Genomic DNA, 12,256 nt, shown 5'->3' with positions numbered 1-12,256 from the left:
GCACCAGCTCCATAGCTCCATAGCACCAGAGCTCCATAGCTCCATAGCACCAGAGCTCCATAGCTCCATAGCTCCAGAGCTCCATAGCTCCAGCCTGGGTGGCTGGTGGCTCCATAGCTCCATACTTCCATAGCTCCAGTCAGAGAGTTGGCGAAAATTGCACTAAGTGCGAAAGCCCATTCATTTACAACGGCGTGTCCGCCAGGCGGCGACATTTCCCCGTTACCGGTGGCTGCGCGGCGGGTGAGTGACAGAGCTTATCCGAGCGGCTGGAACTCTGCGCCGGCGTGGTCGAGCGTGAGGCCCCGGCCCTTTGGCTGCCTGGTACCTAAAACACTTCCATTGATCCAGCCACGGAGGGTGCTGGCTGGTGGCTCCATAGCTCCATAGCTCCATAGCACCAGAGCTCCATAGCTCCATAGCACCAGAGCTCCATAGCTCCATAGCACCAGAGCTCCATAGCTCCATAGCACCAGAGCTCCATACCTCCAGAGCTCCATACCTCCAGAGCTCCATACCTCCAGAGCTCCATAGCTCCATAGCACCATAGCTCCATAGCACCAGAGCTCCATAGCACCAGAGCTCCATAGCACCAGAGCTCCATAGCTCCATAGCACCAGAGCTCCATAGCTCCATAGCACCAGAGCTCCATACTTCCAGAGCTCCATAGCTCCATAGCTCCATAGCTCCATAGCACCATAGCTCCATACTTCCAGAGCTCCATAGCTCCATAGCTCCATACTTCCATAGCTCCATAGCTCCATACTTCCATAGCACCAGAGCTCCATACCTCCAGAGCTCCATAGCTCCAGCCTGGGTGGCTGGTGGCTCCATAGCTCCATACTTCCATAGCTCCAGTCAGAGAGTTGGCGAAAATTGCACTAAGTGCGAAAGCCCATTCATTTACAAGGGCGTGTCCACAAGGCGGCGACATTTCCCCGTTACCGGTGGCTGCGCGGCAGGAGAGTGACAGAGCTTATCCGAGCGGCTGGAACTCTGCGCCGGCGTGGTCGAACGGCTGGCCTCGGTAGTTGAGGTACCAGGGGTGGGCCGGGGAGCTCCAGGCGGGTCTTGTGAGAGAGTGAAGCCGAGCGGCTGGAACTCTCGGCCGGCGTGGTCGAGCGGCTGGCCTCGGTAGTTGAGGTACCAGGGGTGGGCCGGGGAGCTCCAGGCGGGTCTTGTGAGAGAGTGAAGCCGAGCGGCTGGAACTCTCGGCCGGCCTGGTCGAGCGGCTGGCCTCGGTAGTTGAGGTACCAGGGGTGGGCTGGGGAGCTCCAGGCGGGGCTTGTGAGAGAGTGAAGCCGAGCGGCTGGAACTCTGGGCCGGTGTGGTTGAGCCACGGAGGGTGCTGGCTGGTGGCTCCATAGCTCCATAGCTCCATAGCTCCATAGCTCCATACTTCCATAGCTCCATAGCTCCATACTTCCATAGCTCCAGACTTCCATAGCTCCATAGCTCCATACTTCCATAGCTCCATACATCCATAGCTCCATAGCTCCATACTTCCATAGCTCCATAGCTCCATAGCTCCATAGCCCCAGAGCTCCATAGCTCCATAGCTCCATAGCTCCATAGCTCCATAGCTCCATAGCTCCAGAGCTCCAAACTTCCATAGCTCCAGAGCTCCAGCCTGGCTGGTGGCTCCATAGCTCCATACTTGCAGCCACGGAGCTGGCGAAAATTGCACTAAGTGCGAAAGCCCATTCATTTACAAGGGCGTGTCCACAAGGCGGCGACATTTCCCCGTTACCGGTGGCTGCTTAGCGGGAGAGTGGCAGAGCTTATCCGAGCGGCTGGAACTCTGCGCCGGCGTGGTCGAGCGGCTGGCCTCGGTAGTTGAGGTACCAGGGGCGGGCTGGGGAGCTCCAGGCGGGGCTTGTGAGAGAGTGAAGCCGAGCGGCTGGAACTCTGGGCCGGCCTGGTCGAGCGGCTGGCCTCGGTAGTTGAGGTACCAGGGGCGGGCTGGGGAGCTCCAGGCGGGGCTTGTGAGAGAGTGTAGCCGAGCTGCTGGAACTCTGGGCCGGCGTGGTTGAGCAGCATGCCCGCGGAGGTGGCTCTTCCATAGGCAGGGAGGGTGCTGGAGCTCCACACTTCCATAGGCAGGGAGGGTGCTGGAGCTCCACACTTCCATAGGCAGGGAGGGTGCTGGAGCTCCACACTTCCATAGGCAGGGAGGGTGCTGGAGCTCCACACTTCCATAGGCAGGGAGGGTGCTGGAGCTCCACACTTCCATAGGCAGGGAGGGTGCTGGAGCTCCACACTTCCATAGGCAGGGAGGGTGCTGGAGCTCCACACTTCCATAGGCAGGGAGGGTGCTGGAGCTCCACACTTCCATAGGCAGGGAGGGTGCTGGAGCTCCACACTTCCATAGGCAGGGAGGGTGCTGGAGCTCCACACTTCCATAGGCAGGGAGGGTGCTGGAGCTCCACACTTCCATAGGCAGGGAGGGTGCTGGAGCTCCACACTTCCATAGGCAGGGAGGGTGCTGGAGCTCCACATCCACACTTCCAGCCACGGAGCATGCTGGCACTTCCACCTTGCTTGCTAAGTCGGCGTGATCTTGCCCAAAAAGTCCCTCCTCACCTCCAGCTGGAAGTGGAAAAAAATCCTCCACCTGCTTGGCCGAGGTTCTGGAAGCCAGCAGCTCGCAGAATGTTGCCAAAGTTTCACTGGAAGGAAAAGAAAAGAGAAGACCGAGTGCGCATTTCACCTACCGCCGAATGTCCACAAGAGGGAAGTGTCACTCCGTCGCAGAATCTGCGCCGACGCACTCGGCACCCTTCGAATTTATGGTGCCGGTGCGGGTGTTCTGGGTGCAAAAAGGCCGCCCAAGTGGTAGAAAAAAATCAGACTTCGTCTCTTAGGTCGAAATTAATGCCAAGTTTTGAAATGCGCTGGCAGGGGTGGACCAGGGCCCGTTAGAAGTGCTTAGCCGAGGTCCTGGAAGCCTAACCCGGCGTGATCTTGTGCAAAAAGCCGCTGCTGAGCTCCAGCTGGAAGTGTAAAAAGAACCGGGCTGGATCAAAAAAAGAACCGGGCGGCCCGTTAAAATTGCTTAGCCGAGGTCCTGGAACCCTAACCCGGCGTGATCTTGTGCAAAAAGCCGCTGCTGAGCTCCAGCTGGAAGTGTAAAAAGAACCGGGCTGGTTCAAAAAAAGAACCGGGCGACCCGTTAGAAGTGCTTAGCCGAGGTCCTGGAAGCCTAACCCGGCGTGATCTTGTGCAAAAAGCCGCTGCTGAGCTCCAGCTGGAAGTGGAAAAAGAACCGGGCTGGATCAAAAAAGAACCGGGCGACCCGTTAAAATTGCTTAGCCGAGGTCCTGGAAGCCTAACACGGCGTGATCTTGTGCAAAAAGCCGCTCCCGAGCTCCAGCTGGAAGTGTAAAAAGAACCGGGCTGGATAAAAAAAGAACCGGGCTGGATCAAAAAAGAACCGGGGGACCCGTTAAAATTGCTTAGCCGAGGTCCTGGAAGCCTAACCCGGCGTGATCTTGTGCAAAAAGCCGCTCCCGAGCTCCAGCTGGAAGTGTAAAAAGAACCGGGCTGGATAAAAAAAGAACCGGGCTGGATCAAAAAAGAACCGGGGGACCCGTTAAAATTGCTTTGCCGAGGTCCTGGAAGCCTAACCCGGCGTGATCTTGTGCAAAAAGCCGCTCCCGAGCTCCAGCTGGAAGTGTAAAAAGAACCGGGCTGGATAAAAAAAAGAACCGGGCTGGATCAAAAAAGAACCGGGCGACCCGTTAAAATTGCTTAGCCGAGGTCCTGGAAGCCTAACACGGCGTGATCTTGTGCAAAAAGCCGCTCCCGAGCTCCAGCTGGAAGTGTAAAAAGAACCGGGCTGGATAAAAAAAGAACCGGGCTGGATCAAAAAAGAACCGGGCGACCCGTTAAAATTGCTTAGCCGAGGTCCTGGAAGCCTAACACGGCGTGATCTTGTGCAAAAAGCCGGTCCCGAGCTCCAGCTGGAAGTGTAAAAAGAACCAGGCTGGATAAAAAAAAGAACCGGGCTGGATCAAAAAAGAACCGGGCGACCCGTTAAAATTGCTTAGCCGAGGTCCTGGAAGCCTAACCCGGCGTGATCTTGTGCAAAAAGCCGCTCCCGAGCTCCAGCTGGAAGTTTAAAAAGAACCGGGCTGGATCAAAAAAAGAACCGGGCTGGTTCAAAAAAGAACCGGGCGACCCGTTAAAATTGCTTAGCCGAGGTCCTGGAAGCCTAACACGGCGTGATCTTGTGCAAAAAGCCGCTCCCGAGCTCCAGCTGGAAGTGTAAAAAGAACCGGGCTGGATAAAAAAAGAACCGGGCTGGATCAAAAAAGAACCGGGGGACCCGTTAAAATTGCTTAGCCGAGGTCCTGGAAGCCTAACCCGGCGTGATCTTGTGCAAAAAGCCGCTCCCGAGCTCCAGCTGGAAGTGTAAAAAGAACCGGGCTGGATAAAAAAAGAACCGGGCTGGATCAAAAAAGAACCGGGCGACCCGTTAAAATTGCTTAGCCGAGGTCCTGGAAGCCTAACCCGGCGTGATCTTGTGCAAAAAGCCGCTCCCGAGCTCCAGCTGGAAGTGTAAAAAGAACCGGGCTGGATAAAAAAAAGAACCGGGCTGGATCAAAAAAGAACCGGGCGACCCGTTAAAATTGCTTCGCCGAGGTCCTGGAAGCCTAACACGGCGTGATCTTGTGCAAAAAGCCGCTCCCGAGCTCCAGCTGGAAGTGTAAAAAGAACCGGGCTGGATAAAAAAAAGAACCGGGCTGGATCAAAAAAGAACCGGGCGACCCGTTAAAATTGCTTAGCCGAGGTCCTGGAAGCCTAACACGGCGTGATCTTGTGCAAAAAGCCGCTCCCGAGCTCCAGCTGGAAGTGTAAAAAGAACCGGGCTGGATAAAAAAAGAACCGGGCTGGATCAAAAAAGAACCGGGCGACCCGTTAAAATTGCTTAGCCGAGGTCCTGGAAGCCTAACACGGCGTGATCTTGTGCAAAAAGCCGCTCCCGAGCTCCAGCTGGAAGTGTAAAAAGAACCAGGCTGGATAAAAAAAAGAACCGGGCTGGATCAAAAAAGAACCGGGCGACCCGTTAAAATTGCTTAGCCGAGGTCCTGGAAGCCTAACCCGGCGTGATCTTGTGCAAAAAGCCGCTCCCGAGCTCCAGCTGGAAGTTTAAAAAGAACCGGGCTGGATCAAAAAAAGAACCGGGCTGGTTCAAAAAAGAACCGGGCGACCCGTTAAAATTGCTTAGCCGAGGTCCTGGAAGCCTAACACGGCGTGATCTTGTGCAAAAAGCCGCTCCCGAGCTCCAGCTGGAAGTGTAAAAAGAACCAGGCTGGATAAAAAAAAGAACCGGGCTGGATCAAAAAAGAACCGGGCGACCCGTTAAAATTGCTTAGCCGAGGTCCTGGAAGCCTAACACGGCGTGTTCTTGTGCAAAAAGCCGCTCCCGAGCTCCAGCTGGAAGTGTAAAAAGAACCAGGCTGGATAAAAAAAAGAACCGGGCTGGATCAAAAAAGAACCGGGCGACCCGTTAAAATTGCTTAGCCGAGGTCCTGGAAGCCTAACACGGCGTGATCTTGTGCAAAAAGCCGCTCCCGAGCTCCAGCTGGAAGTGTAAAAAGAACCGGGCTGGATAAAAAAAGAACCGGGCTGGATAAAAAAAAGAACCGGGCGACCCGTTAAAATTGCTTAGCCGAGGTCCTGGAAGCCTAACACGGCGTGTTCTTGTGCAAAAAGCCGCTCCCGAGCTCCAGCTGGAAGTGTAAAAAGAACCGGGCTGGATAAAAAAAGAACCGGGCTGGATAAAAAAAAAGAACCGGGCGACCCGTTAAAATTGCTTAGCCGAGGTCCTGGAAGCCTAACACGGCGTGTTCTTGTGCAAAAAGCCGCTCCCGAGCTCCAGCTGGAAGTGTAAAAAGAACCGGGCTGGATAAAAAAAAGAACCGGGCTGGATCAAAAAAGAACCGGGCGACCCGTTAAAATTGCTTAGCCGAGGTCCTGGAAGCCTAACCCGGCGTGATCTTGCCCGAAATTCGGCCTCTATACTTCCATTTTAGGTACCAGGCGCTCATAGTGTGTTGGTCCCACTAGTCAGTGTACTGGTCCCCCTCGCTAGTGTACTGGTCCCCCTAGTCAGTGTACTCATCCAGTTACCCCCCGTTTTCCAAAACACCATCGGCACGTATAAGGGGGGGACTCCTGAGAGAGATGAGGTATATGCCAGCGCAACACCAATCCGCTCCGCGCTGGTTCCCATGTCGGCTACGGATGAATAAAACCAGCCTGTCCCCCCTGGAGCTCACGAGACACGGAATTTTTTCTAAGTGCCAACGGCTCTTCCGAGCAAACGTGTCCGCTCCGGCTGGTTCCCCCGTCGGCCTCGAATGACGAAAAATGCCGGTCTCCGCCCGGAGCTCATGACAAACGAAAAATTTTCTAAGTGCCAACGGCACTAGCGAGCGAATGTGTCCGCTCGGCGCTGGTTCCCGGGTCGAACCCGGAAGACGAAAAACGCCGGTCTCCGCCCGGAGCTCATGACAAACGAAAAATCTTCTAAGTGCCAACGGCACTAGCGAGCGAATGTGTCCGCTCGGCGCTGGTTCCCGGGTCGAACCCGGAAGACGAAAAACGCCGGTCTCCGCCCGGAGCTCATGACAAACGAAAAATTTTCTAAGTGCCAACGGCACTAGCGAGCGAATGTGTCCGCTCGGCGCTGGTTCCCGGGTCGAACCCGGAAGACGAAAAACGCCGCTCTCCGCCCGGAGCTCATGACAAACGAAAAATTTTCTAAGTGCCAACGGCACTAGCGAGCGAATGTGTCCGCTCGGCGCTGGTTCCCGGGTCGAACCCGGAAGACGAAAAACGCCGCTCTCCGCCCGGAGCTCATGACAAATGAAAAATTTTCTAAGTGCCAACGGCACTAGCGAGCGAATGTGTCCGCTCGGCGCTGGTTCCCGGGTCGAACCCGGAAGACGAAAAACGCCGCTCTCCGCCCGGAGCTCATGACAAACGAAAAATTTTCTAAGTGCCAACGGCACTAGCGAGCGAATGTGTCCGCTCGGCGCTGGTTCCCGGGTCGAACCCGGAAGACGAAAAACGCCGGTCTCCGCCCGGAGCTCATGACAAACGAAAAATTTTCTAAGTGCCAACGGCACTAGCGAGCGAATGTGTCCGCTCGGCGCTGGTTCCCGGGTCGAACCCGGAAGACGAAAAACGCCGGTCTCCGCCCGGAGCTCATGACAAACGAAAAATTTTCTAAGTGCCAACGGCACTAGCGAGCGAATGTGTCCGCTCGGCGCTGGTTCCCGGGTCGAACCCGGAAGACGAAAAACGCCGCTCTCCGCCCGGAGCTCATGACAAACGAAAAATTTTCTAAGTGCCAACGGCACTAGCGAGCGAATGTGTCCGCTCGGCGCTGGTTCCCGGGTCGAACCCGGAAGACGAAAAACGCCGGTCTCCGCCCGGAGCTCATGACAAACGAAAAATTTTCTAAGTGCCAACGGCACTAGCGAGCGAATGTGTCCGCTCGGCGCTGGTTCCCGGGTCGGACCCGGAAGACGAAAAACGCCGGTCCTCGCCTGGAGGTCCCAGCAAAATCGGCGAAAAAACGACTAAGTGTCAACTTTCGAAAAAACGGCTAAGTGTCGACTTTCGAAAAAACGGCTAAGTGTCAACTTTCGAAAAAACGGCTAAGTGTCAACTTTCGAAAAAACGACTAAGTGCCCACGGCTCTGCGGGGCTTGTGAGTCCGCCCCGCGCCGGTTCGGCGGTCGGCCTCAAAAAGCAAAAAATCAGCCTCTCTCCCTGGAGCTCACCAAAAATTTGTCGAAATTTTTCTAAGTTCTCCTCGAGGTACCAGGGGGTGAGGTACCCGGGCTAAGGTGCAGTACCTTTTTTGGTCTTCAGGTGCGCCAGAGTACAATGAAATGGTCCCAGTAGTCAGTGTACTCATCGACTTTCCCCCCGTTTTCCAAAGCACCTCGTTTACGAGTATGGAGGAGATGGTGCTGGTCTCCCCACGGCGTCGGACACGCCGTCCTCGACAGCACAAGGTCGGATAGAAGACCTGGAAAGCGCCGTGGCACGCGCTGGAGGTGGGCACTTTGGCGAAAAAACGACTAAGTGTCAACTTTCGAAAAAACGACTAAGTGTCAACTTTCGAAAAAACGGCTAAGTGTCAACTTTCGAAAAAACGACTAAGTGTCACCTCTCTGAAAAAATGGCAAAGTGTCGCCTCTCTGAAAATTTTCTAAGTGCCCACGGCTCTGCGGGCTCGTGCATCCGAGCCGCGCCGGTTCTGCAACCGGCCTAGAATGACGAAAAATAACGGTCTCCTCCTGGAGCTCACAGCCAATTGTGGCGAAAAAGTGGCAAAGTGCCCACGGCTCTGCGGGCTCGTGCATCCGACCCGCGCCGGTTCTGCAGCCGGCCTAGAATGACGAAAAATAACGGTCTCCTCCTGGAGCTCACAGCCAACTTGGCAAAAAGTTTCTAAGTGCCCACGGCCCTGCCGAGCTTTGGCGTCCGCCCAGCGCCGGTTCCGCAGTCGGCCTCGAATGACGAAAAATAACGGTCTCCTCCTGGAGCTCACAGCCAACTTGGCAAAAAGTTTCTAAGTGCCCACGGCCCTGCCGAGCTTTGGCGTCCGCCCAGCGCCGGTTCCGCAGTCGGCCTCGAATGACGAAAAATAACGGTCTCCTCCTGGAGCTCACAGCCAACTTGGCAAAAAGTTTCTAAGTGCCCACGGCCCTGCCGAGCTTTGGCGTCCGCCCAGCGCCGGTTCCGCAGTCGGCCTCGAATGACGAAAAATAACGGTCTCCTCCTGGAGCTCACAGCCAACTTGGCAAAAAGTTTCTAAGTGCCCACGGCCCTGCCGAGCTTTGGCGTCCGCCCAGCGCCGGTTCCGCAGTCGGCCTCGAATGACGAAAAATAACGGTCTCCTCCTGGAGCTCACAGCCAACTTGGCAAAAAGTTTCTAAGTGCCCACGGCCCTGCCGAGCTTTGGCGTCCGCCCAGCGCCGGTTCCGCAGTCGGCCTCGAATGACGAAAAATAACGGTCTCCTCCTGGAGCTCACAGCCAACTTGGCAAAAAGTTTCTAAGTGCCCACGGCCCTGCCGAGCTTTGGCGTCCGCCCAGCGCCGGTTCCGCAGTCGGCCTCGAATGACGAAAAATAACGGTCTCCTCCTGGAGCTCACAGCCAACTTGGCAAAAAGTTTCTAAGTGCCCACGGCCCTGCCGAGCTTTGGCGTCCGCCCAGCGCCGGTTCCGCAGTCGGCCTCGAATGACGAAAAATAACGGTCTCCTCCTGGAGCTCACAGCCAACTTGGCAAAAAGTTTCTAAGTGCCCACGGCCCTGCCGAGCTTTGGCGTCCGCCCAGCGCCGGTTCCGCAGTCGGCCTCGAATGACGAAAAATAACGGTCTCCTCCTGGAGCTCACAGCCAACTTGGCAAAAAGTTTCTAAGTGCCCACGGCCCTGCCGAGCTTTGGCGTCCGCCCAGCGCCGGTTCCGCAGTCGGCCTCGAATGACGAAAAATAACGGTCTCCTCCTGGAGCTCACAGCCAACTTGGCAAAAAGTTTCTAAGTGCCCACGGCCCTGCCGAGCTTTGGCGTCCGCCCAGCGCCGGTTCCGCAGTCGGCCTCGAATGACGAAAAATAACGGTCTCCTCCTGGAGCTCACAGCCAACTTGGCAAAAAGTTTCTAAGTGCCCACGGCCCTGCCGAGCTTTGGCGTCCGCCCAGCGCCGGTTCCGCAGTCGGCCTCGAATGACGAAAAATAACGGTCTCCTCCTGGAGCTCACAGCCAACTTGGCAAAAAGTTTCTAAGTGCCCACGGCCCTGCCGAGCTTTGGCGTCCGCCCAGCGCCGGTTCCGCAGTCGGCCTCGAATGACGAAAAATAACGGTCTCCTCCTGGAGCTCACAGCCAACTTGGCAAAAAGTTTCTAAGTGCCCACGGCCCTGCCGAGCTTTGGCGTCCGCCCAGCGCCGGTTCCGCAGTCGGCCTCGAATGACGAAAAATAACGGTCTCCTCCTGGAGCTCACAGCCAAGTGTCGACTTTCGAAAAAACGGCAAAGTGTCACATCTCTGAAAAAACGGCTAAGTGTCGACTTTCGAAAAAACGGCTAAGTGTCAACTTTCGAAAAAACGGCTAAGTGTCGCCTCTCTGAAAAAACGGCAAAGTGTCAACTTTCGAAAAAACGACAGAGTGTCGCCTCTCTGAAAAAACGACTAAGTGTCGACTCTGAGAAAATGGCAAAGTGCCCACGGCTCTGCGGGCTCGTGCATCCGACCCGCGCCGGTTCCCCAGCCGGCCTGAAATAAGGCAAAACCAGCCTCTCCGCCTGGAGCTCAGAGCCAACTTGGCGAATATTTTCTAAGTGCCCACGGCTCTGCGTGGCTACGGCGTCTGCCCAGCGCCGGTTCCTGGGTCGAACCCCGAGGACGAGGAATGCCGGTCTCCGCCTGGAGGTCCCAGCTTAATCGGCGAAAATTTTCTAAGTGCCCACGGCTCTGCCGGGCTCGTGCATCCGACCCGCGCCGGTTCCCCAGCCGGCCTGAAATAAGGCAAAACCAGGCTCTCCCCTGGAGCTCAGAGCCAATTGTGGCGAAAAAACGACTAAGTGTCAACTTTCGAAAAAACGACTAAGTGTCAACTTTCCAAAAAAACGGCTAAGTGTCGACTTTCGAAAAAACGGCTAAGTGTCAACTTTCGAAAAAACGACTAAGTGTCGCCTCTGAAAAAACGACTAAGTGTCGCCTCTCTGAAAAAACGACTAAGTGCCCACGGCTCTGCGGGGCTTGTGAGTCCGCCCCGCGCCGGTTCGGCGGTCGGCCTCAAAAAGCGAAAAATCAGCCTCTCTCCCTGGAGCTCACCAAAAATTTGTCGAAATTTTTCTAAGTTCTCCTCGAGGTACCAGGGGGTGAGGTACCCGGGCTAAGGTGCAGTACCTTTTTTGGTCTTCAGGTGCGCCAGAGTACAATGAAATGGTCCCAGTAGTCAGTGTACTCATCGACTTTCCCCCCGTTTTCCAAAGCACCCCGTTTACGAGTATGGAGGAGATGGTGCTGGTCTCCCCACGGCGTCGGACACGCCGTCCTCGACAGCACAAGGTCGGATAGAAGACCTGAAAAGCGCCGTGGCACGCGCTGGAGGTGTCACTGTGGCGAAAAAGTGACTAAGTGTCAACTTTCGAAAAAACGGCTAAGTGTCAACTTTCGAAAAAACGGCTAAGTGTCAACTTTCGAAAAAACGGCTAAGTGTCAACTTTCGAAAAAACGACAAAGTGTCACCTCTCTGAAAAAACGGCAAAGTGTCAACTTTCGAAAAAACGGCTAAGTGTCAACTTTCGAAAAAACGACTAAGTGTCACCTCTCTGAAAAAATGGCAAAGTGTCAACTGCGAATGTGGTGGTGCATGGAAGGAAGTGGAGGACGGCCGCCTCCTTAAACACAGGCCGAAGAGGAGCGTCAGGGCCGGCTCCTTAAACACGGACCGAGTGTCGCCCTTAACACAGACCAAGCGGAGGACGGCCGCCTCCCTAAATACAGGCCGAACCGGAGCGCGAGGGCCAGGCTCCTTAAACACGGACCGAGTGTCGCCCTTAACACAGACCAAGGGGAGGACGGCCGCCTCCTTAAACACAGGCCGGAGAGGAGCGTCAGGGCCAGGCTCCTCAAACATGGACCGAGTGTCGCCCTTAACACAGACCAAGCGGAGGACGGCCGCCTCCCTAAATACAGGCCGAACCGGAGCGCGAGGGCCAGGCTCCTTAAACACGGACCGAGTGTCGCCCTTAACACAGACCAAGGGGAGGACGGCCGCCTCCTTAAACACAGGCCGGAGAGGAGCGTCAGGGCCAGGCTCCTCAAACATGGACCGAGTGTCGCCCTTAACACAGACCAAGGGGAGGACGGCCGCCTCCTTAAACACAGGCCGGAGAGGAGCGTCAGGGCCAGGCTCCTCAAACATGGACCGAGTGTCGCCCTTAACACAGACCAAGGGGAGGACGGCCGCCTCCTTAAACACAGGCCGGAGAGGAGCGTCAGGGCCAGGCTCCTCAAACATGGACCGAGTGTCGCCCTTAACACAGACCAAGGGGAGGACGGCCGCCTCCTTAAACACAGGCCGGAGAGGAGCGTCAGGGCCAGGCTCCTCAAACATGGACCGAGTGTCGCCCTTAACACAGACCAAGGGGAGGACGGCCGCCTCCTTAAACACAGGCCGGAGAGGAGCGTCAGGGCCAGGCTCCTCAAACATGGACCGAGTGTCGCCC

The sequence above is a fragment of the Syngnathus leptorhynchus genome, unplaced genomic scaffold (genome assembly GCF_054491065.1).
Source record: "Syngnathus leptorhynchus isolate UIUO unplaced genomic scaffold, UIUO_Slep HiC_scaffold_420, whole genome shotgun sequence".
Classification (NCBI taxonomy): domain Eukaryota; kingdom Metazoa; phylum Chordata; class Actinopteri; order Syngnathiformes; family Syngnathidae; genus Syngnathus; species Syngnathus leptorhynchus.
The sequence above is the reverse complement of the archived record's forward strand: the minus strand, read 5'-3'. Positions refer to the sequence as shown.